The 23,318-nt window shown below is 48.0% G+C and overlaps 1 protein-coding gene across 1 annotated transcript in view; it reads left to right on the plus strand.

Moving 5' to 3' along the window:
- The window catches only part of ESRRB (estrogen related receptor beta), a 169,027-nt gene that overhangs the window by 38,196 nt on the left and 107,513 nt on the right, over positions 1-23,318 (plus strand). The gene's annotated exons all lie outside the window — the stretch shown is intronic.

Consider the following 23,318-nt stretch of genomic DNA (forward strand, 5'->3'; position numbering starts at 1 on the left):
CCCCTGCTATATGACTTCTGAAATATCCACCCCAAGGGAGCTTCCAGCTGAGAGCTGTCTCCAGTCCTAGGCAGGACATCTAAATGGAATCTCTGCTCCTTTCCCTCCCTCCTAAGCTGGACCGAAAAAGCCAGAAGGAACATCTTCTTCTAAAGCATGTCTTCCATTGAGCTAGCTGAGGCTGTGGGCAGGGTGGGCCACGTGCCCAGCTTCCTTCAATTGTGGCAGGTACTATGCTGGACACAGACGATTCAGGACAGCCCCTGCCCTCACCAGGGCATCTGCACAGGAAAGCCCAATGCCCAGAATTCAGCAAGCTGAAGGGGTTAAAGAGAGGCTTTGAGGCTGCCCAGGAGATTCTAAGTGAGCATTGCAGGGGCCCCAGCCTTCCAGGAGAGTAGAAGCCACCAGGTCTCTGTGTATCTGCATCTTCACAGTAACGGAAGTCCACGGTTAGTCCACAGTTTTCAGATTTGGTGCTCTGAATATTTCCAAACCAAGAATATAGTTAGCCAAGTGAATCAATATTCTGCCTCCCGGAACCTGGAGCCCTCAGATGAAACAGGCATGATGAGAACTGTATCAATTCACTTTGTGGGGTGACTGTTGAGTCAGAGGGACGGGGCCATGCATGACTCTCCACGACCTTGATGGCCTCTGTCTGCCACTGTTCTGGGCCACCTGAACACAGCTGGTTGGACAAGTATGACTTGGCCTCTCCCTTTGCCCCTCCCCTTGCCAGGAGTCAACAAGCAGTACATCAGCGACATGGGGCTTTGGCAATGCCAGGGAGGCTGGCAGGTGAGGTGTGGGGGCCGAGGCACAGCTGCCTGCTGTATGCCCTGCCTCTGCCACCTGGATACACCTTTGTCATCCTGACTAGGATTTCATGGGCTGGCTGGGACAGGTGGAGGGCAGCGAGGCTGAGACCATGGTTTGGGAACTTTGTACCAGTACAAGGCCATGGAAATACCCCCGACTATGGGAGTGGGATGAGAAAAACACTGGATGGATAAGCCAGGTTCATCCCCACTCATGAGAACAAAGCTAAACTTCATATCAGTAGGGTAGTTTCCTAGGGCAGCCATAACAAAGTACCACACACTGGCTTAACACAACAGAAATGTCGTCGCACAGTTCTGGAGCCTGGCAGTCTGAAATCAAGGTGTCAGTGGACTGTGCTCTCTCTGAAACCTGGAGCGGAGCCCTCGCTTGCCTCTTCCTGCCTTCTGGTGCTGGCTGGCAACCGTTGGAGGTGTTTGGCTTCCCGGTGCAGCACTTCAAACTCTGCTCTGTTGTCAGACGGCGTTCTCCCTTGTGTGTGAGTGTGTGTCCCCTCTTCTTATAAGGACACTAGTCACATTGGATGAGGGCCCACTCTACTTCAATATGACCTCATCTTAACGTGATTGCATCTGCAAAGACCATATTTCCAAATGAGGTCATATTCACAGGGACCAGGATTAGGATTTCACTTATCGTTTGGCACAGCTCTACCCATAACAACCATCAATACCCAACCTTCCGGGTGAAGGTCAGGAATATTATCTCATATGGCACCATGTGCAAAAGCTTGTTTTCCTTTCTGTTCAGTACACACAGCCTCTTCTCATAAGCCATCTAGAAACAAGAACAGTTAACGTCACTGGAACTTTATAGCTTCTTCATCAGCCCTATTGCTGATGAAGATTGCAAGTTCCGGGAAAGCAAGGGGGTTTATTAGTCGTGATGAGTGTTGGGTCCCCAGCATCTCAAGAGTGCCTAGCACAGAGCAGGTGCTCAATAAGTTTGCTGAATGAATGAATGAATGAATGAATGAATGAATGAATATGATGATGGGAGCTCCAGAGGCTGTCAGGTTTTAACTGTGTGACTTAGAATCATTTACCTCTCTGACTTTATTAACTCATATGTAAAATAGAAATAAGAATGAGCACACATAATTCACACATTATCGGGAGTGTTGCGTGGGAACCTTTGTAAACGCATTAACTCCGTTCCTGGAACATAGTAAGTGTTCAGTAAACGGTAATTAAATCGGCGTCTGTTGGAGGCCTTGGTGTGGCCTTTGCGTTTGGCAGCTGGAGTGATGCTAAACTGCTTAGTGGAGATGGAGTTACGCACCTTGTTTTCTGCAGGGAGGGCTTGGGCTGCTTTAGCCAGTGATCCAAGAGCACAGGCAGCGGGGCTGGTCCCGGGAGGTTCAGATCCCAGCTGTGGCCCTTGCCAGCTGTGCGGCCTTTGGCAAACTGAGGATCAGTTTCTCCAAGTGTAAGGTGAGGCAATGATAGCATCTAACTTGTGGGGTTGTGGTGAGGATCGTATCACAGTGCGCGGCCCACAGTGAGAAATACGTAAATTTAATTTAGTATTATTAGTCTCAGGTTTGTAAGTCCTCTGCCCTGATCGCGCCGAGCGACAGCACTGGAAAACCCAACCCCTGAGTTCTCGGCTGACTTCCGGGAACGCAGGCGCCCTCTCCTTTCCGGGGTTCCCAGCCCACCCGCGCCCGCGCCCGCGCCCGCCCACGGCGGGCCAGCTCCGCGCGCTCTGAGATCTAGCGCGCCCTCTGGTGGTGCTCGGCCCGAACTCGGCTCCCGCCCGCCGGCCGCGCGGAGGGTCACCCGCAGGGCACATCTCTGCGCTCTGGCACTTCCCATTCCAAGGGACCCTTGGCTGTGGCCGTCCACCCTGCGTGGGGTCTGTAGGAAAAGCCGTGTTGCTCTGAGGCTTCCCTCGTGCGCGTGCTGCCACTCTGGAGCGTCCCGGAGCCCCACCGGCCTGGAGAGAACGGGGAGAGGGAAGGCGGAGGGCGCCCTCCGTATCGGGGAGGCGGCAGGTCTGGCCTTCAGGTCCTGCACAAACGGAGGGAGCAGAGCTGACGAGCGGCTCCTTTACAGCCCCCAACCCCATGACGTTGTTTCCTTAGGACGCGGTTGAACCCTACTGACAAGCGAAAAGGGTCTAATATCTGCAAATTCGCTTGTTTGAAGCTTCCCCCTGTACGTGTTGGCCTCGCCAGCCATTTGCAACCCCCAGGAGTAGGGACTTGAGTTCCCACCCAGTCTGTTTTGGCACTGCGACCTCAGCCTTTCAGCAGCAGCGTCTCTAACTTATTTAGCACCAAGCCTGTGCCAGGCGGGGTTGGAAAGGCTTTGTGGGTATAACTCATTTTATCCGTACAACAGTAGGACCTAGCGGTGCGGTAGCACCTATGAGAAAATTGAGGCTCAGAAAGGTTAGTGACCTGTGGAAGAGCACACAGAGCGCGGATTTAGATCCTGGTATCTGGCCCCAAGCTAATGGCACGGCCACTGTGTCTTACTGCCCCCTACTGAATTCTGTGTAGTTGGTCCTGCTCCCCTGCCCGTGTGTATGTGTACCCACCTCTCCAGCTAGAATGCCGTTCCTCATCCCCAGCGCATCTGCTTGGCAGACCCTTCTGTGAGTCCTTCTCTGCCTCCCTGTGGCCCCTGGGGCCTCGACCCCCACCCCCACTGCCATCTCTCCACGTGCCTGTGACTTGAGTTACTTGTTTGCTTCTGCGGCTGAGCTGTAGAGTCCTGCTCTCCCACTGCCTAGCACGGCACCAGGCACACAGCAGGTATTCACTGGACGAAGCTGGCTCAAATGGCAGCAGCCTTTGCGCCATGACGTATCTCACCATTGCCCCCTGAAGTGGGGAGGAAAACTACATTGGTCCCATTTTAGAGATGGAAATACTGAGGTCACAGGGATAAGGGATTCAGCCAACTCCATAGAATGAACCAAACAGATATTCTCACCACATTCCCTTGATCTGTGCTCAGCTACTCTTGCTCCGTGGGCCTGTGAGACCTGCGAGGAGCAAGAGTAAGGTGAGGGCCTGACCCACAAGAACCTGTGGGGTGGGTCTTGGGGGTGGAAGCGTAGGGGTGTTTGTGTAGGGAGGTCCTGGGTTTTATCTGCATAGACCAGGGAGGAAAGAATTTGAAATCGAGGTTCATTTTCCACGGTGTCCCCTTGAAAGATCCTTTGGGTACATCTTCCTCCCTGAATCTTTCTAGGCAGCCTTCTTTGCAGTCTGAAGCAGGGGCTAGGTGGCCAGATGCAGTGGAGACCCGAGTAGGAGCTGGAGGAGTTGAGAACTGCTCTCCAGGGGCGGCTGGGGGCCTGTACATCAGTGTGTGCCTGTTAAGGTCCTGGCGCGCTCTCACTAACCCCCTTCTCCCTGTGGTGACCGCAGTGCTTGCCTCGCTCCCACTCCTCACCTGTGTTGCTCCCACCTTCCGAGCCCAGTCCAAGCCTGGCCGCTGCTCCTCTGGCCCTCGTGGCTTGTTTCCTGTGCTCACCCCGACTGTACCCCAACTGTACCCCATTGAGCCTTGTCCCTGAGTGTCAGTGTGAATCAAAGCAGGGATTTCCCTGGCCAGTCCTGTTTCTCCCATGGTAGTGGACGCTTCTCTCTGTGTGCTTTTTCTTTATAGTTCTATTGAGTTGTAATTGACATACAGTGCTGTGTAAGTTTAGGGTGCACAGACTGATGATTTGACTTACAGATGTTGTGAAATGATTTCCACAGTAAGTTTAGTTAATATCTATTACCAGATATAGATACCAAAAGAAAAGAAAAATAATGTTTTTCTATTTCTCTGATTTTGACTACGTTAGACACTTCACATGAGTGGAACCATAAGTATTTGTCCTCTCGTATAAGTCCTTGACTGCTTATTTGGATAATGGCCTTGAGGTTCATCCATATCGTAGATGTGATGGGATTTCCTTCTTTCTTAAGGCTGCATAATATTCCATTTTATGTCGTGGCCACTTCTTAAGGAGAAGGTTCTGGTCTTCTCTCCTGCTGGCCTCGCTCTCAGTGGCCAGCATACTAGGCACTACCAGATGTTCAAGAGGAGGCAAGTTGCTGAACTTACCTGAGCCTTTGGGAAATAGATTACCCCTTGGGTAATAAATTACCCCTTGGGGGTAATAGATCCACACGTCAGTCCACGAGACTGGACGTCAGAGCACCTGCCTAGCAAAGGGCTCAGCCGCCGGATGCAATCACTCAGTGTTCGTTCTCCCTCTTCCTGTCAACGCAGGCCACTCTGCCCGAGTCCTGCTCTGCTCCGGAATGACCCCTGACGAGTTGCACAAGTTCTTTCTCCCTCCACCATGGGCCCAGGTGACTGGTGTTCAGAGGTTCAGATTCCCTCTCCTCTGCAGTCTCTTCCCCCGCACCCACCTCTGGGGTCTGGGGGAGAAGAACAAGGGACCCATTGGGTTCCAAAGCAGAGGTTGGGTCTTGGCTGTTTCCTCAATGCTCCAGCTGGAGCCCTGAGGAGCTCGAGGTAGAAGTTGCAGGTGTGGGTGTCCTTGACTTCACCTGCTTCAGAGCCCCTTCCCACCTACACCATAACTGGATAGATGAATGAATGGGTGGCGAGGTTGTGGACGGCACTAGGATTTCTTGCTGGGCACTTGTGTTCGTGAGCGATGGTGTGAAGGTCATGAGCAAGACTTCTTACCGTTTCTCCCCTGGCTGTGTCTTCCAGTCAAAGCATTGGCTCCCCACCCCCACCCCGTGTGTGCAGGGCTAAGTTAATTGGATGTGCCTAAGTGTTTTGTCATGTTAACTCATTTAATCTTCACACTAACCCTATGAGCTAAATACTATATTTCCCACAGTTTACACATTAAGGACACAAAGAGAATCTAGCTCTGGAACCTGTGCTGTCTACCACTGTTATGTTGTCTCCAGGATGACAGAGTGGACATGTTAATTCAATGCCCGCAGCCTCATTTCTTCTAGTCCCAGCCTGCGTTTCCAGCCCATGGCCAAGCAGGCCTACCCATCTCACATGGTCCATGGGAGAGCTCTCTCCTCAGCCCTCCCAGCTCTGAGCTCCCTCCAGACTCATCTGACATTCTTAGCGGTACCCACCTTTCAAGGGGAAGAGCAAAGTCCCCTAGGAATGGGGAACAAGCAGCGTGTGAATCAATACCCACTCCTGTCCAGCCCCATCAGCGCACGGCCCTGTGATTGCTCTGGGTGGCTGGACTCTTTCTGTGGGTTTTAACCCAATCTTACTCTCTTGTCCAACTTGATGCTCTCACTGCAACACCTCTACCATGATTTCCCTCCCCCTTAAAGAGACAAAAGGGCTTTGCTGGGCCTTGAGTGGCCACTAGGAGTTTCCTGTGGGGAACTCCAGGAAGGTTTATGCTTTCCTTGAACCACCCCCAACCCCAAGGAGAGGCCTGTCCAGCCAAACTGCAGCCCATCTAATGCACTGCGTGGGGAGTGATTCACTAGCATTCCCCACTCCCACCCAGTGCTACCAAAAGTGTTTTCCTAGTTCACAGGAGGATGGGAGAGAAAAGTGTATATCCAGAATTTTTAGATGCTGGGAGGAGCTCAGAAATGCACAAAAAGATTACCACAATGAGATAGGGTTTGCATTTTAAAAAACAGTGCAAATAATAATAAAGAGCCCTAAGAAAATGTCAGGGCCTTTGACTCAGTCATTTCACTTCTGAGAGCTGATTCTAAGGACATCATCCCAGAGAAGGAAGCGTGAGATGCGAAGAGGTTCACTGCAGAAATAAAAAGTTAGAAACAGCTGAAGTCTGGGGCATAGTGAAATAAACAGACTCTGTGACGTGATGGTATAATGTGGTGTCATTTGAAATGACACTTATGAGGAGGGTATACTAACAGGGGACATGCATACTTTATAACTACAGAAGGTACAAAACTACACAAAAGAGATGTGCAGAGGGCAATGAACAAAACGGAAATAATTTGAGTGAGGTGACTAGGGTGATACCTTTCCTTCTGTAAAATAATTTTCCTCATTTAAAATAGTCCCACAATTTAAAGAAATGAGTGGGGACAGGGATAGTGATTGAAAGGGGGACTTTGGGTGCTGGCAGTGCGCGATGTCTGGATCTGGTGCTGGGAACATAAATGTGTTCAGTTTATGAAAATTCAGTGAACCATCCGCTTAGCTATGTGAACTTATCTGTATGTGCTGTGTTTCCCCGAAAATAAGACCTAGCTGGACCATCCGCTCTAATGCACCTTTTGAGCAAAAATTAATATAAGACCCGCTCTTATATAAGACCTGGCATTATATTATATTATATTATATTATATTATATTAATCATATTAAAGACTCAGTCTTATATTATAGTAAAATAAGACCAGGTCCTATATTAATTTTTCCTCCAAAAGACACATTAGAGCTGATTGTCCAGCTAGGTCTTGTTTTCTGGGAAACACGCTATGTTACTTCCATGAGAAGTTGAAAAAGAAAAGAAAAAACTGAGATGTTGAAAACAGAAAGGGTGATCACCTTATGTTGAATGAGCCACACAGTGAACGACAGACGGCACAACCAGTAAGGTTTATTTTTCCCTACAGTGTCCTCTTAGTAAAAATCAATAATGGCTATTTTTAAAAGTCCTTCTCTCTGGGACTGTTTGAAGCTGAAGACATAGGTTGTGAGAAGATAGATTTAAGAACTTACGTCATATTTGTGAAACTTATAACTTAGTGGTCTCCAAACCTGAGCATGTACCCACATCTTCTAGATGACTTGACCACTTGTTAGAATACAGATTGCTGGTCCCCACCCTGGTCTGGGGGTGGGGGTGGGGGTGGGACAAGACCTAGCATTCCTAACAAGTTCCCAGGTGACACCCATGCTGTTAGCCTGTGGAACCCACTTTGAGAACCGCTGCCCTAAAATAACCCCCTGGAATTCCAAGCGTGATGGTAGGAGAGGACCATTGCTAATGGATATTGAGGCATAGTCTTCCTTCTGCAAACCGAAAAGAGGTGTTAGGTCTGGATGATGATAATTCTGTCATTCAAGAAGTTGTTAAGTGCCTTTGCTCATCTACACTCTGTGCGGAATGAATTGATTTTCACTGGCCCTATTGATGCCTTCACAATACTCTAGCCAAAGTGGGTTACTGGCATTGCCAGGTTTGAGAGGGACACAGAGACATAATCATTCAAAGATGGGGAATATACAAATGAAGGGAATGCCTTTTTAGGGGTAAAAACATAAGGGAATGCCTTTTTTGGGGGGGTGTGGGGGAAGCCAGCTAACATTTATGGAGCAATTACTCTGCTCCAGGCGCTATGCCTAGAGCTTTATACCCTTGCCGGTCACAGTTCGGAATCACCTTCTGAGGTCAGCACTGTCGTCCCCATGGCCCAGAGAATTGAGGAGCCCGCCCAGACCCCACAGCTTTACACAGAGAGGAGTCAGGATGGAGACCAGGTCCAGAGCCTGTGGCCCTGCCCAGGCAGTGACAATGGGCACACATTTACCCCGTCTTGGAACCACCTGCAGAAACGGCCAGGGAAGGAGGGACGCTAAGGCTGTCTGCTTGGACAGACCAGAGAAAGGCTGGGTTTCATGGGGAGAGATGGTGGGGAGATAGGCGTAGGCAAGATGGGTGTGAGAAGAAAGGATGGAAAGCGTGTGGGAAAGATCCAGGAAGCAAGGAACCGGGCTGTGTTTGCAAGGACCCTTAGGAGGGAAAGAAATGCAGCTCACAGCAGCTGAAGCCCCCCCGGCCTCACTTACCTGCAGACCCGTCCTCAGGTGTGGCTGGATCCAGGCCATCAGGACTCCATTGCTTTTTCTGGCTTTTCTACAAGGGACATAATAGAAAAAGAAGACAAAAGTGGCTAGCGTCAGGTGGCCGGGGCCTAGTTTTAGTCACCTGAGAGTGCTGCTGAAGTGCTATGAGACCTCCGGTGGGGCTGCTCTTGCCCCCTCCCCTGGGCAGGCATGGCAGGCCGCGAGTGCCCTGCTCACAGCCTGCATCCTGGGTGCACCTCTGGTTGCTCTGTTCTGTGTCCAGCCTGGTGTCCAGCCTGGTGTGTGAAGGTAGCAGTCCTGTCCTGTGCGGTACAGCCCAACGGTCATGTATGTTGGTAGGACTCCTTCTAGTACCCTCGGATTTCCTCCTGTAGGTGCTTGCTTTCCGCTCCTGCTCCCTCCTCCCTCCTCACGGCTCCAGGATACATGTGTCTCTGGAGCAGACCCTCACCTGCTCAGTTGCACAGAGGAACTGGAAGCAGAGAGAGGTAGAGGAGGGACAAGCTCACCTTGCCTGTAAGAGGCTGCAAGCGCCGAAGGTCAAGTGGGCAAGAGAGAGTCCTGGGCAGGTGTGCAAACCTTGAACATGAAGCGGTTCAAGGAGAACATGGCCCAGAAAATGTCCTGGGCACTAACCAATCAGATGAACCACTCCTTCCTTTCCTGAGAGCAGAGGTGGCAGTGTGGGGAGGGGGCTGAAAGTCTCCCTTTCTCTTTAGCACACATTGTGAGGGGCGCCTCACCACGTAACTCTATTGCAGTAGCAGCATGGAGCATAACAAGACTGGACAGGTGATAAAGATGCAGTATTGCTCTGTCCTCCTGGTCTCAGATCTGTAACCACCTGCCTACCTTTCTGGGTTGTTCCATCTTGAACTCCAAGGACGTGCTATTAATCTTCAATATATTTTCTTTGCACAAACCTCCCACCCATCTCCCACGCCCCGACCACCACCAAGAAGGGACCCAGGAGCGTCACACACGGGGTGGACTGACTGTATTTCTCCCTTGCCAGATAGGAGGTACTCCTCTGCCTCTGATTGTGAGCTAACAAGACCCAGGAGACAACACCCAGGAAGGGCTCTGAGATGGCACCCTGCTTGGAGGCGCTGCCCCTGGCTCCTCCTGCAGACATTGGACAGGGAGCTCTTACACTGTTGGTCGTAGACTCATGAAAGGACACATTAGAGAAGCCGTCCTGTGTTTTCATTACGCCAAGACCATCCTTCATTGGAGATGGTCCCAACACATCCCACATGACTTGGCTGCCGAACAGGTGGGGTCAGGGGCATGCCTCTCTGACTGGGCTGTGTCTGATGCCATTCAAGGTGGGCTGAGGTGTGAGGGGGACCTCAAGGTAGTCAGCTCCTTCTCTGCCTCAGCGGTAAGGTGAGCTCAGCTGTGGGAAATCAAATAACCCTGTCTCTCTATTAACACGTCTATTACCGTCTTTCCCCGAAAATCAGACCTAGCCGGTCCATCAGCTCTAATGCGCCTTTGGGAGCAAAATTAATATAAGACCTGGTCTTATTTTACTATAAGACTGGGACATAACATAACATAACATAACATAACATAACATAACATAACATACGTAACATAACACAACACAACACAACACACTGCGTCTTATATTAATTTTTGCTCCAAAAGATGCGTTAGAGCTGATGGTCCGGCTAGGTCTTATTTTTGGGGAAATACAGCACCTCCAAAACATCCTTTGGAAAAGAAATGGCCAGTGTTTGGGTTTTTACGTATTGATTACTTCCTCTAAGATTAAGAGATGGCAGTAATATACACACTTCTGAGGGTTGTCTGGGCAACAGCTGGTATTATTAACAGGTGGTTTTCCAAGGGTGGAATAAGCCTCCGAGGCTACAGAAATGGCCGTGCCTTTAACCCCTGCTGAAGGACTCTGATCCCAGTGAGGTGTTGGGTCGGCATGAGCTGCCATGTTTGAATCACAATAAATACTCAAAGCAGGACCAAGGTCATCTCTAGTGCGTGGTCCTGACTGTGTGGCCTTGACCCTGACATTGATGGAGAGTCTGTAGCTCACCAGGATAGGCCAGCCATTCAACACTTACCTGGGGTATGTGGTTGGGAAACTCATGGTGAGCTGGGCACAGGGTGGCTGGGCTCTGAGGAACCAGGCTCCTGGTAGGGCTGAGGAGATGCTGCTCCAGCTTCTCAGGGCTGGAGATGAGATGGAGCAGAGAGGGGAGCATGTGACTAGGACTTATATGGGTGTCACAGTGAAGAAAGTCAGCTGCTGGCTAATGTTTCCGTTGTACTCTACTCTGGGGGGCTGAGTATAACGTGGACGATGGATATGTTATAGGAAAGAAGATCACTGTGAGAGAGGGGCAAGCTCTCCTTCTCAGAGTTGAGGTCAGGACCTCCATTTAGGGAAGGATGGAATAGAACCAGTGTCTATTGACCACCTACTATGTGCCAGGCACTGTGCAAAGTGCTTTATGCACACTACTCTGTAACAGACCATTTTAAAGATTGAAGAAACATGGACAGGGAGGTTACATACCATCCCAGAGTCATATAGCTAATGAGGATTTGAGCTCAAATTTGCCAGACTCCAAAACCTACGCATTTCTTAACTCTGCTGGTGCTTCTCAACTGCTTCCCCCAGATACATACGACAGGAGACATTTACCTGGAGACAGTGTCCCATCAGCGCACGGAGTGTTCCTTGTAATTCACGAAGCATTAGTTGTATCTTGATTCAGCCCCTATGCTCTCACTTAAAAAGCACATCCCATGCAAGTGAATGAAAGTGACGTAAAATAAGTACTAAATGAGAAGAGAGTATTGTGCTCACAAATTTTGGTACTTGACCAATATTAACATTCCTAGTAACCGACTTCATACCTGACTTGAAATCCACCTGTACCTAGCGCCACTCATCAAGAATCACCAATGGAAAAAAAAAAGAAAAAGGAAAGAAAAAGAATCACCAATGACTACACACGATGATGACTTTGGTCCTTGCTTACGAGTGTGCTGCAAGTCCGGCCGCCTAAACGGGGTTGGCCTCATTCTGGACGGCAAAGGGCATTGATACAAAAAGCAAAGGTGTGTGGGAAGGTTGTGTCCTTTTAACTGTGGACTCTTCTAACGTGGCCTGGGGGTCTCCAAAGGGGATGTCATTCTAGGCATGGGTCTGGTTTGTACGTGTTTCCCCGAAAATAAGACCTAACTGGACAATCAACTCTAATGTGTCTTTTGGAACAAAAATTAATGTAAGACCCAGTCTTATTTTACTGTAATATAAGACTGGGTAATATAATATAATATAATATAATATAATATAATATAATATAATATAATATAATATAAACCCGGCCTTATTTTACTATAAGACCCGGTCTTATATAGTATGATATAATAAAATATAACATAATATAAGACCAGGCATTATATTAATTTTTGCTCCAAAAGACTCATTAGAGCTGATTGCCTGGCTAGGTCTTATTTTGGGGGAAACACGGTAGTAGCGATGCTTTTTATTAATTGATTGATTGATTGATTTGATCTGTTTAGAGAACAGTGGTTTTAGAGATACCGTTTTGATTTTCAAAGCATGCTCCAGGGAGGCCTAGGGTTCTATCGAGGTATTTTGTGGATTGCCTAAGGATGGAGGTAAACGAATGAATGTGGAACTCACTTGCCTAAACCACATCAGCTACTTTTTTACTGCTTCGTATAACAAATTCTATGTATAAACAAAGGCGCTTCTGGGTGTTTTTTGTTTGTTTGTTTGTTTTTAGTTTTAAAACCATTGCTTTAAAGTAATGCTTTTGCAATCCCACAGGCAAAAAAAAAAACCCAAAACCATTCCTGCTTGTGGGAGGGTCTCTCTCCTATAGATCCACTGATTGGCTGTTATTGAAGTTGTTAAGGAACTAAGTCTCTGTAGACCCATTATCTAGCCCTTCCTCTGATGCTGGGGTAGGAAGTGGATCTCCTTAGTTGAAGGGCTAGGTAAGCTAGGATCAAGGAACAAAAGGAATTGTGCATTGGTTGATGTTGGAAGAAGGAGGAAAATGAAATCACCTATTTGGTCCCTTGGTGGCCTTTCAAACTGGAAGGGGAAGGAATATGAAGTAACAAGCCCTCCTTATTTTATTAGGGAATTTATTCTACCTCCAGAGGGGACCTCCTCGTTTCTTGGGTGTGTTTGCAGAAATCATTCAGGCGCATCCAGCTGGTTTCATAATTGCTGCCCATTTGGATGTGCTCCAGCCAAGCAAATTGGCCCTAATGGGGAAATTTTGCTTGGCAGTAGGTCATCTTCCTTTTCACCACCTCCTCCTCCTCCTTCCGGTTGCCCTTCACCTTCTCCGAGTCACAGAAAGTTAAATTTTACCCTTTGGTATTATTTCATAAAATCGGTTGGTTTCTTCCCCAGTGTTACACTCCTTTTCTCCCTTCAGTAGTAAGAACACACCTCATTCTGATATGAAAGAACTTCTCTACGAGGAATGAACATGTCTTGTTAAACACGTGAAGAGTGAAGATAGGTCTGGTCCACACTGACTTCCCAGTGTCCTCTTACAAAGCAGTTGACTGGACCCAACACACACTTTCCCAGTTCTCCATTATGTACAGGCTCCCAGGCTAGTCCACAAAAGCCTGTTAGTCATAGGACACAGCACTGGTGTGGGCTCTGTTAAAATGTCATGGTGGGATGGACAGAGAGCACAGGTTTGGGGGAGAGCTAGAACTGGGTTCAAATCTCAAATTGTCTTCTGGCTTTGAGCCACTTACCCTCAGAGCTTCAATATTTTCCTCAATAGATAAAATGAGAAGTTTGATAGCCACCTCAGGTGGAAAGTGGGCTTGATGAGCCTGTGTTAGGACTAGCTGGCAGAACAGTGTGGATACCCAGCACAGAGTGGGTGCTCAGCACAGGGTACTTCCCCACCACCCCTCTCCATCTCCTGCCATTGAGTCTGAAGAGGCATATTAGCGCTGGCATTCTCCAATGGACAATGAAAAAAAGGAGCAAATGAAAATGCTACAATATTAGTGATGGATCAAAACAGAGAACCATATCGTTATAAGATACAGAGTTTCTGTCTGTATTGCTGGCATTTGATAAAAGGCAGACTTACTCAGTTAGAGGAAGATGGAATAGATGGAGACATGATGTGGGCATTTCTGGAAATTTTCGGGGCTCAAGATGGTTACTATTGACCTGTTTGGAGATGAGTTCCCTTGAAAATATCCTAGGGAAATGTGGACAGTCCCCTTTCTGTGTTTCTCAGGACCACTAGCTCAGCTCAGGGTGGGAAGAGAGAACACCTGGGCAACAGGAAGGGGGGTGGGCAGGCTTTGGATTTTTGATACCTGGAGCTGCGCTCCTCTATATAAAATTATACTTAGTAATAGTCGTGTCGTAATTACTAATAATCATTATTAAATTATTATTAAAATTAAATCATTATTAAAATTATTTTCCTGATTTGTTGATTAATTTAAAACCAAGCTATAAACAATTCAAAATGAGTAGTCAATTTCTATGCTAAAATATTATTCAAATTCAGTAAAACTTGTCATGGAGGAACTAATATTTGAACTTAACAAATATCACATCTCACAGTTCTGCTCTGTTTCACAGTTTTAAATTTTAAATGCACATAAAAACTCCCAGTGGTCACAGAGAAGAACAAAATTGAAGCACCTCAAATTCTCTCTGTCTTTAGAATCACTGTGCACTCATTGTTTATTTTGAACCTACCATTTGAGCACAGAAATATGCACGCTACGGAGACACAAGCTGCCTTAAATGCACTTGAATGCTTCTGCGCTGTTGTGAATTTACTCTTGAAACACCATGTAGCTAAGTTTGTGTGTGCGTGTCTGTGTGTGTGTGTCTAACTTTATAACTTCCACGTGGAATGCAATTTGTATGAAAGAATAGGTAATAAGAACATGCCACTTTGAAGCTTACATATATTATTCAACAGCAAACTGTAACAATTGTGTAGAACTTACAGCAACAAGAGATTTTCTTAGGGAAGATATTTTATCGATGACATTGTTTTTGACTTGCTGGAGCAAGGTGACATTTTAGTTTTGTTATTGGTTTTTATCTACATAGATGATATCCTTCTTATTGCTTGCACCCTTGGTGTCACCGCCCTGCCAGTGGTCCACCACCAGGTGTGGCAGATACTGTTGGTTGCTAACCCAACAGTTATTTCCACTTCTTCCTCTAACAGAAGTGGATTTGTTTGTCATTGAACATTAATATACTCAGGAACAGTGGGCCTCTCCCCTAGCTTCAGGGAGCAAACATGTTTCCAACCAATGGTGGCGATCCATTTCTCCTCTGGCAGTGATTGGTTTGGGGTGAGTATGAGACTGGATTCTGGCCAAGAAGATAGGAGGATAAGCCTGCTGGGGTGGGGATGGGGAACTTCTGGGAAAGATTGTCCTCTGGACTAAAATCAAATCAAAACAAACAAATGAAAAACAAACTAGAGACCTAAGAAGTGACATTTCTCCCAATATAAACACATATCTACAGACACCCCCTTCCTGGACTGGGCACAGCTGGGTGAGGCAGTGATGCCTCATCCTTCAATCGCCGGGGGGGACAAGTTGAAGGTGACAGCCAATATGCTAAGGAGGCAGACCAAAAAGATTAAACTACCTGCCGCTAGAATGTCTGCTGTGTGAGATCATAGGCTCCTACTTCCAAAGCTGCTGGGCTTTCCTGGAGCTTGAAGCCAACAGCAATTTAGAGTTATCGTTGGGTGGGTGTGCATGTGGGGAAAACACCAGGGGAAAGGGAGAGGGTGTACGGTTGACCCTTGAACAACACAGGGGTTAGGGGTGCCAGTCCCCCTCCACAGGGGAAAATCCATGTAGATCTTTTGACTCCCCCAAATTTAGCTATTAATAGTCTATTGTTGACCAGAAGCCTTATCTATAACATAAAGAAAACGTTAGCATATATTTTGTATGTTACATGTATTATATATTATATTCTTACAATAAAGTGAGTTGGAGAAAAGAAAATATTAAGAAAATCATAAGAAAGAGAAAATATATTTACAGTATTTATTGGGGGGAAAAATCTGTGTATAAGTGGATCCATGGAGTTCAAACTCTTGTTCAAGAGTCAACTGCATGCACGTGAGCTCCCAGGTATGGAGGGAGAAGGAAGAAAGGAGAGTGGAAAGGGGATGTGGGACCAGGTGGTCCTATCAGTTGACCTCAGGTGACACCATTGGCCTGAATTTCTTGGCAACTGCAACAGAAGCAGAGAGTCTAAGTGGATGGGTGAGGGGGTGAGTGGGACAGGGTCCCTGGGGCTTTGCAACCCAGGTAGTGACTACTCACAGTAACCCATTCATCCTTTTCCTCATTATGCTCCTCTCCCATAACCAAGAATGGGGGTAGTAAATAATAAAATCGTTTAAATTGAGAGTAAGTCACTGGCTCTCAGCCATTTGCTGATTCAGTCTGGATATGAGCCCTGGTCCTCTAGAAAACAGAGCCTGAGGCAAGCATTAAAATACGGGTGCTTCGTTTGGGAGGTGGAAGGTGAGGGAATTCAGGGTGCTAAAAGAGGGGAATTGAGGTGAGGGCAGATGCCAAGCAATCTGACATGTCCCCCTGTGCTGGTCACCATGTCCCATCTAGCCCCAAAGAGACTTAGCAGGTTGCTGCATGCTGCATGTCTTTTCTGCAAATTTATTTTTTAAAATCACCACAAAACCGTGCATAGATGGCAGAAAAAAGGAGGAATTTGGGTAGCTACCCTCCTGCACCTCCTGGTGCACCACCAGGCCCCTCAATAAGCCACATCTCATGCCCTAGAAGTAGAGGTGAGACTTGGCCTGAGTGGGGAGCTGACCAAAAGAGAGGAAAATGGCGGCAGTCAAGTACCCTGAGATGATACCTACAGTGTGTGTGTGATGTGGTATCGGGGCCCGAGTATTTGTCCCTCTGTGCACAGGGACAACCCATCCCATGTTGGCCCACATCTGTCCTTCTCCAGAAGGCCTCAGACACCCAGCAGGAAGCCTTTGACACCTCCAGCTCTTCAAATCCTTTCTCCGTCACCCTTCCAGCTTGCTTTCCAAGCAAGTTCCTCAGCGCTGAGCATAAAATTCCATCTGTGCCTTTAGTAAGGGAGAGCAAAGAGGAATTATTGCTGCTCCTTGCTCGGCTGGGTTTTGTAGAATTACCCCAAAGCAGTGTTTATCATGCCATTGAGCTGGAGGCCCACGCTTAATGTGCTGTCTGTTCTGACCCCCGAGGTCTCCCTGCATCGCCGCTTTCCCACCCGCTCTCTGACCGTCCAGCTCCTTCTAGGGCCATTGCTGACGAGTGTATTACCAGTGTTTATCCATATTAAATCTTGTATCATTGGCTGCCTTTTACCCATTTTTCTAAACTGTCTTTGGTTCTGCCGTTTCCCTTTGTGCCTTGTCTTCTTTTTCCAAGAAAGGCAAACCCTTTTAAGTCAGGAATCCTTCTGAAGCCTCATGTTCCCCATTGTTTGTGAAGAATAAAGAAGTTAGAGATAGCCCTGCTACAAAGCTTGAGACTTCATCTGGAAGTGGTCCTGACCCATTCCTAATTACATCGTTCTGAGTAGTGCAGAGTTCACCACTGGGACGGGTTTCATTACGATATACATTTGCGAAGGTAGCAGTTGGCCAGCACATTGCTTGTGTAAGAACATCGTCCAAACCTATCTTCTTAATCATGTTTTATATAGGCACAGCACTTTACAGTTTATAAAACACATCTGATTTTTGTGTAAAACCTAAAAGCATTTCCTGTTTTTTCCCTCTCTTAATGTTTTCCTAAAATGTTGTATTAGAGCAAAAATAAAATGCATTTTATTCTGAAAGAAAAATAATGAAATACATTGAAATAAGTTCTACCTTACTTGAGCCATTAAGAAATGAAAACGTCTGACTCTGGGTGGTGAACACACAATGGGATTTATAGACGATGTAATACAGAATTGTACACCTGAAATCTATGTAAATTTACTAACAATTGTCACCCCAATAAAATTAATATAAAAAAAAAAAGAAATGAAAACGCGTTCAAATGTTCCCACATTTTAAATTTTATTTCATTAATGCCAGGGAGACAGGCTAGGCCAACATGTTTCTTTGTTCCCTCTTAATACCACTTTACCTGAATGGGGTACTTCAGAATTAATTTTCCAAAAGTTTCATGTACTTCATGGTGTCTCTAAGATAATTACCCTGGAGAACAGCAATGTGCACGGAAGCGTAATCTGTGCGTTTGCAAACCAAATGGTTCCTTCTCTCTGTGGTCCATGTTGACCATGAGACTTTACAGTCGTCTCATCCTCAAACAAAGAGAAGTTTTCTTTTTTACCAACCATGAAGTCCTAGAAGCAAATTGTACTGCTGCTTGAAACTATGTTTTATGTGCCAACTATGTTTTATGCTTAAATTGATGCAGAAGTCACAAGAAATTGGATGATACATTACTATGTGACATAGATAAAAATAAGGTCAAATGTTTTTTGTTGTAAGGAAAGAAAACCCCACAATCCACTCTAATGGAAAATATTTAATTAGACAGATCACTCATTCAGTCAATAGCTAGTTGTTCAAAGCCTCTGAGGTACCAGGTACTATCAGGGCATAGTCAGGCTTCTTCTCCCTCTCCTGCTCCAACTTCTGTCTCCTCTTCCTTGTTCCCTTTATACTTCTCCTCCTCCTTCCTCCCCATCCCCGCAACCTCTCACTCTGAAATTTGGCAGGAGACAAAGTTATCACTGTCATAACGTGTCCCTGTTCTCCGGGTGATTAGAGGGAGGAGAGATCTTTGTTTCTATGGAGAGACATATCTCACCTTACTGACCCCGACGCCTGCCTACTCATGGCAGCTGCCATCTTGCATAGCGCCTGCAGGAGGAAGAAGAAGTCTTTTTGGCAAACAGAACACTTTAATATACTATTCAGCTGTGTTGGTGAGAATAGCATCTTGAGGCTCAGAAAAAAAAAAAATAATGGATCTTTGAAATATTTGGAAGTTCTTCCAAGACTACTGGTAGGGATTTCAGAGAATGAAATGGATGATGGTGGTGATGGGAGGGAACCTAAGCATTTTTCCACTCAAGATGTCCCCTTCATATTTTATCTTTGGTGTCATGGTGGCAGTGCTAATAGGACATGAGCCTTCTTGCCCCAATAATGGCCCATTACAGCTTCAGGAAAAGCCATCATGTTTCCGCAGCATTTATCTGTCAGCAGGAGACTATTATGGGAGTACAAACTCACATTGTATTAGTGTTATCAGTTAATTATGATCCTTGGGATATGTGCCAGCCAATGGGCTGCCAGTCTGCTGACCACTACTCAGGGATATAACTCCACACCCCAAATTCACGCATGTGAGAAGGGAGTGGGCCCACAGAGGTGTGTGGTCAGGGACATTTCCCCTGGCCTGGAGACCATGGAGCCCCAGCCTGATTGGCAGTGTCCCCAGAGATACACAGGTTAGGCTCCCCGTCTAGGCCAGGCCCTCCTTAGTCCTCGTGGATTATCAGTGGATGCCCTTCCCAGACTCGCCTCCCCCAGCGCTGACCCTGGGGTGGAAGAGAAATGAGCTTGGAGTGTGATTCAGTCACGGACGCATCCCCTCCTTCCTGGGCTGGTGGTAAGAAGTGGCTGCTCACCTTGTGTGTTTCCCAAGGCATCATTCTCATCTGGAAATTTGGGTTCGGGGAACGTGGATGAGGGTGAGGGACAGGAATGGCATAACCCAATGATTAGTGTCGCCCATTCACTGGACTTAGGGAGCATGTGGCAGGCTCCAAATATTCCTGTTGGGTCTTACCTTGTTGTGATGAAGCCATGAAGTCCTCTGCCCTCCTGGGGCCCACACTGACTCCACCAGCTCTTACTAAGCTGCCTGGCTTGAATGATGAGCAAAGCCGCCTCTTACTGGGTGGGCTGTGAGCAGCACACCACAGGGAGGGGATTCAAGAATCCCAGATGCTGCTTGAGGCTGCCTGATGTGTGCGGAAATGACTGATGTCAGGGGGTAGGGGGCTGCCTCAAGTCAGGAAAGATACACACCAAGATGAGGTGCTGTTAAGGAAATTTTCAGCAGCCCTGTGGCAAGGGGTGCTGTGCTGGGGTCAGCTGCAGAGATCAAGACCGCTCAGGTAACCCTTGAGATCCAGGTGCAGCTGTTCGTACAGCCCATCCTAAGGACTTAGCCAGGCTGGGACGGGGAAGAGCGGTGGTTAGTGTGGGCCTGTGTCTGGCTGTCCACCACACAGAGCTTTTTGTACCCAGAGAAATACAGGTTTGGGGAACAGAATGGGCAGGAATGTGTCTGGGTAGGTTTACCTACTTATCTGCCTCCTGAAAACCACCATCCAGGAAACCATCCGGAGAAGGAGGTGGACACAGAAGCCTGGATCTCCCCCATTTCCCAGGTGACCTTTGTGGAGGGCGTTGCCAGTGGCGCTGTGCTGGTCTGACTTCCTTAGGAAAGAGCTTGAATTTGGGCAAGGAGGGAAAGTAAAGAGACTTGTGTACAAAGACCTCGGAGCTGGATAAGTAGAAATCCACAGATGGTATGCTTTGCTAGTTACTCGCTGTGTGACCTTGGATAGGTCACTTCACCACACAGTGAAATTTACAGATTTCCTTAATTGTAAAGTCAGTTATGATTCTAACTGATTCCCTGAGCCCTCTTACCCATAAGGTTCTGTGACTGGAATAAATGTCTATTTAAGGGAGTTTGTCACAAAAACAAAGTGAGCTGTTGTCCCCTGATACTCTCCACAATTACTGTGTCTAGTGCCTTTTGTCCCATTCCCTTTTGGCTGGCTTGTCTGCTTGGGTGTGCCAGTATTGGGACATAGTCGGTGAAAGGGTGGCTTAGAGCTTCTTGCTAGAGGTGGATTACAGATAGCACCTGCTCTAGGCGAGCAGTGCAGGTATGAAGTGATAACTGGTTGAATGAAATTCACCTTTGAAGGAACTCAAGCGTCCTGCCCATCCCACTCTACCCCCCGCACCACCTTGCTTTTCACAGAGATGACTTTGGCAAGGTCACACGGAGTAGTCAGGACCGGAACCAGGAGTCCTCTGCCCTCTCCCACACTGCCGTCTCTCCAGCTAGAGACGTGGAATCTGACCCTGGCTTTGGGAAGGAATCCTTTCTCCCGTGAGCTGGCTGAGGTCAGAGCAGGAGAAAGCCTGGTCCCATGATCTGGCTGTGTTTGCCTGGGCCTGCCAGGCTGGATCTGGACCCCCGGGGGTTCCTGCTGTGGGGGGGCCCTCGTCTCCCCTGTAGCAGAGTCTGCAAGCTCATGCTTGCTGGGGGTGCAGGAGTGGGGAGAAGAACTCTGTCCCAGGACTATGTGTGAGGAGGCCGAACAGACACAGCAGAGGAGAACGATCTGAGGAGGACAGGGTCCCTAGGACCTCACTCTGGCCCTGGGGGACAATCAGCTAGTGTCCAGAAGTGAGGCCCTCAGCTCCCTTCATCTCTGTGCCTTGGATGCAGACAGTGATTGTATGCAGGCATTAGCCTAGATTTTTAACCAACACAGACCTCCTAGTTCCCCTCATTTGCCCCCAGTGGCTTTGCATTCACTGCCTGTGAAGTTGTCTTTCTTTTCATGCTCCACTGAGTGTGCGCTGTCTCCAGTTGAAAATGGTGCACGCACACAAAGCAAGGAGCCAGTTGATCCCATACAGCCTACCAGGGCCTAACCCCTTTCCGGGGCACTTGGCCTGTTCCTCAGCAGGCTCTGTCACCCCACCCCAAACTGCTACAGTTTACCAATTCATTCAGCAAAATCTTTATCAAGCAACTTCTATGTTCCGGCACCATTAAGCACTGGGGATTCTCCAGTGAACAGAACAGACATGCTCCCTGCCTTTGCGGAGCTTACAATCGTGTGGGTGGAGGGACGGGTGGGGGGGTATTATTCATACCAATACATGTGTACATAATTGCAAACTGAGAAATTACCTGAAGCAAACTGAACAGCAAAAGGTTCTGGTGTGGTCTGGAAGGTGGGATATTCTAGGTGGCAGGTGCAGAGACTGAGGGGAGTGTGACAAGGGCTGAAGAGGGGTGCAGAGAGACACACAGGAGCCTGTTATGTGGGGCCTTCCTTATAGGGCCACGGGAGGACTGGGGCCTCCTTCTGAACTGCAATAAGCGTACATCTAGTGTGCATTTTACAAAGCGCTCCCCGGCTGCTGTGTGCTTGGAGAAGGGATTTCCGGCGCCTGAAAGGATGCAGAGACTCTAGTACTAAGGTCTTGGAAAGAGACGGTGATTGCGTAGAAGCTCAAGGAAAGTGTCTCTACACCCTCTTTCTGTTTCTAATGTGACCAAGTACCTATGTGATTAAAAACAACCCGGGCTGCTGGGGGTTCTGCTGACAGAGCAGACATCTTCATCCATCTCTCTGCGAGATACCTGCCTGAGCCCCACGCAGAGAATCCCGCCTTCCTCCACTTCAGCACTTATGAAAAATCTCAGCTGCTGCCCAGCCTGCACGCGCTTCCATTTATCCAAGTCAAGCGTCACCTGTGGTCTCGCTGCCCAGTCCCCAGCCCCTCCTGAGCGGCTGGTCTCTCTTGGGGTTTCTCACAACCCTGTCTGCTTTTTACTCCTGAAGTACTTGAACACCGCCTGCAGTGACACTCCATTTAGACATTATTTTGATGGTAAAATTGTCTTCCCCCTACTGCTCATTGTCTTCCTGTAGAGTATAGGAAAATAGGGTGGTGGTCTCTCCTGAGGGCTTTCCCCCCCTTTAAATAATTATATACCTGCCTCTGTCCCCACACTCATCTGAATCATCAAATTGATTATTATCCTTGTGGCTGGCACATCTCAAAAGATGACAAGCCCCAGAAGAAGAATTGGGGCATGACTTATAGCTTGGTTTGGTACAGTGGCAGCCCATACTATTCGGGTTCATGGAGGGAACAGCAGCCAGGCCTACAGGTGTGTTCATAGCTGGGGATTCAGGTGTGTATGTTGAAGTGTCTACTTGTGTGCCTCCAAGGATGTGGCAGGTACGTGGGTTGTTTGAACCATCATTGTGTTTTCCTAAGCAGACAGGAATTTATTTGCCCACGTCTGTGTCCTGGGTGCATTTCTGAGAGTTGCCAATGGAGAGAGCGTCATTTCATACACCTAGAGAGCATTTTATAGACGCACACCTCCGTGCATGTAGCCGTATGAAAGCAGTTCAGAACCAACTGGCCCAGGTGAGGAGAGCAGGGAATCTGTTTCTCTCCTGCTCTCTCGCTCGCTGTGCCTCACCTGCTGGCCTGACCCTTTGCACTTCTGTGTACTGAACGCAGGGTTGGAGGCTATGGATTTCGGAGGCGCTGGCCTCTTCTCCTTGGTATGTGCGTGGAGAAATGTGAGTCATTTTTAATCTGGAAAACAGACCCATTCCAAAAGGCTGAGAGGTGAGTTTGCAAGGCCTGCCAGTTTAACCGACAGGATGGGGCACAGGGGGTCTAGGTTAAGCAGCAAATCTTCCCACCCCCCAGTCGTGTCAGCCAGTTGGACTTTTTTTTTTTTCTTTAACGGCCAGAGGGCAGGCCTGGTGGCTGTACAGCCCCGTCCTCCTGCTCCTCAGGAGATGGGGACCTCGCCTGGGCGGCTCATTTCCATTGAAGTCTCTCTGGCTCCCCCTCCTC

Source organism: Rhinolophus hipposideros (genome assembly GCF_964194185.1).
Source record: "Rhinolophus hipposideros genome assembly, chromosome: 5".
Taxonomy (NCBI): domain Eukaryota; kingdom Metazoa; phylum Chordata; class Mammalia; order Chiroptera; family Rhinolophidae; genus Rhinolophus; species Rhinolophus hipposideros.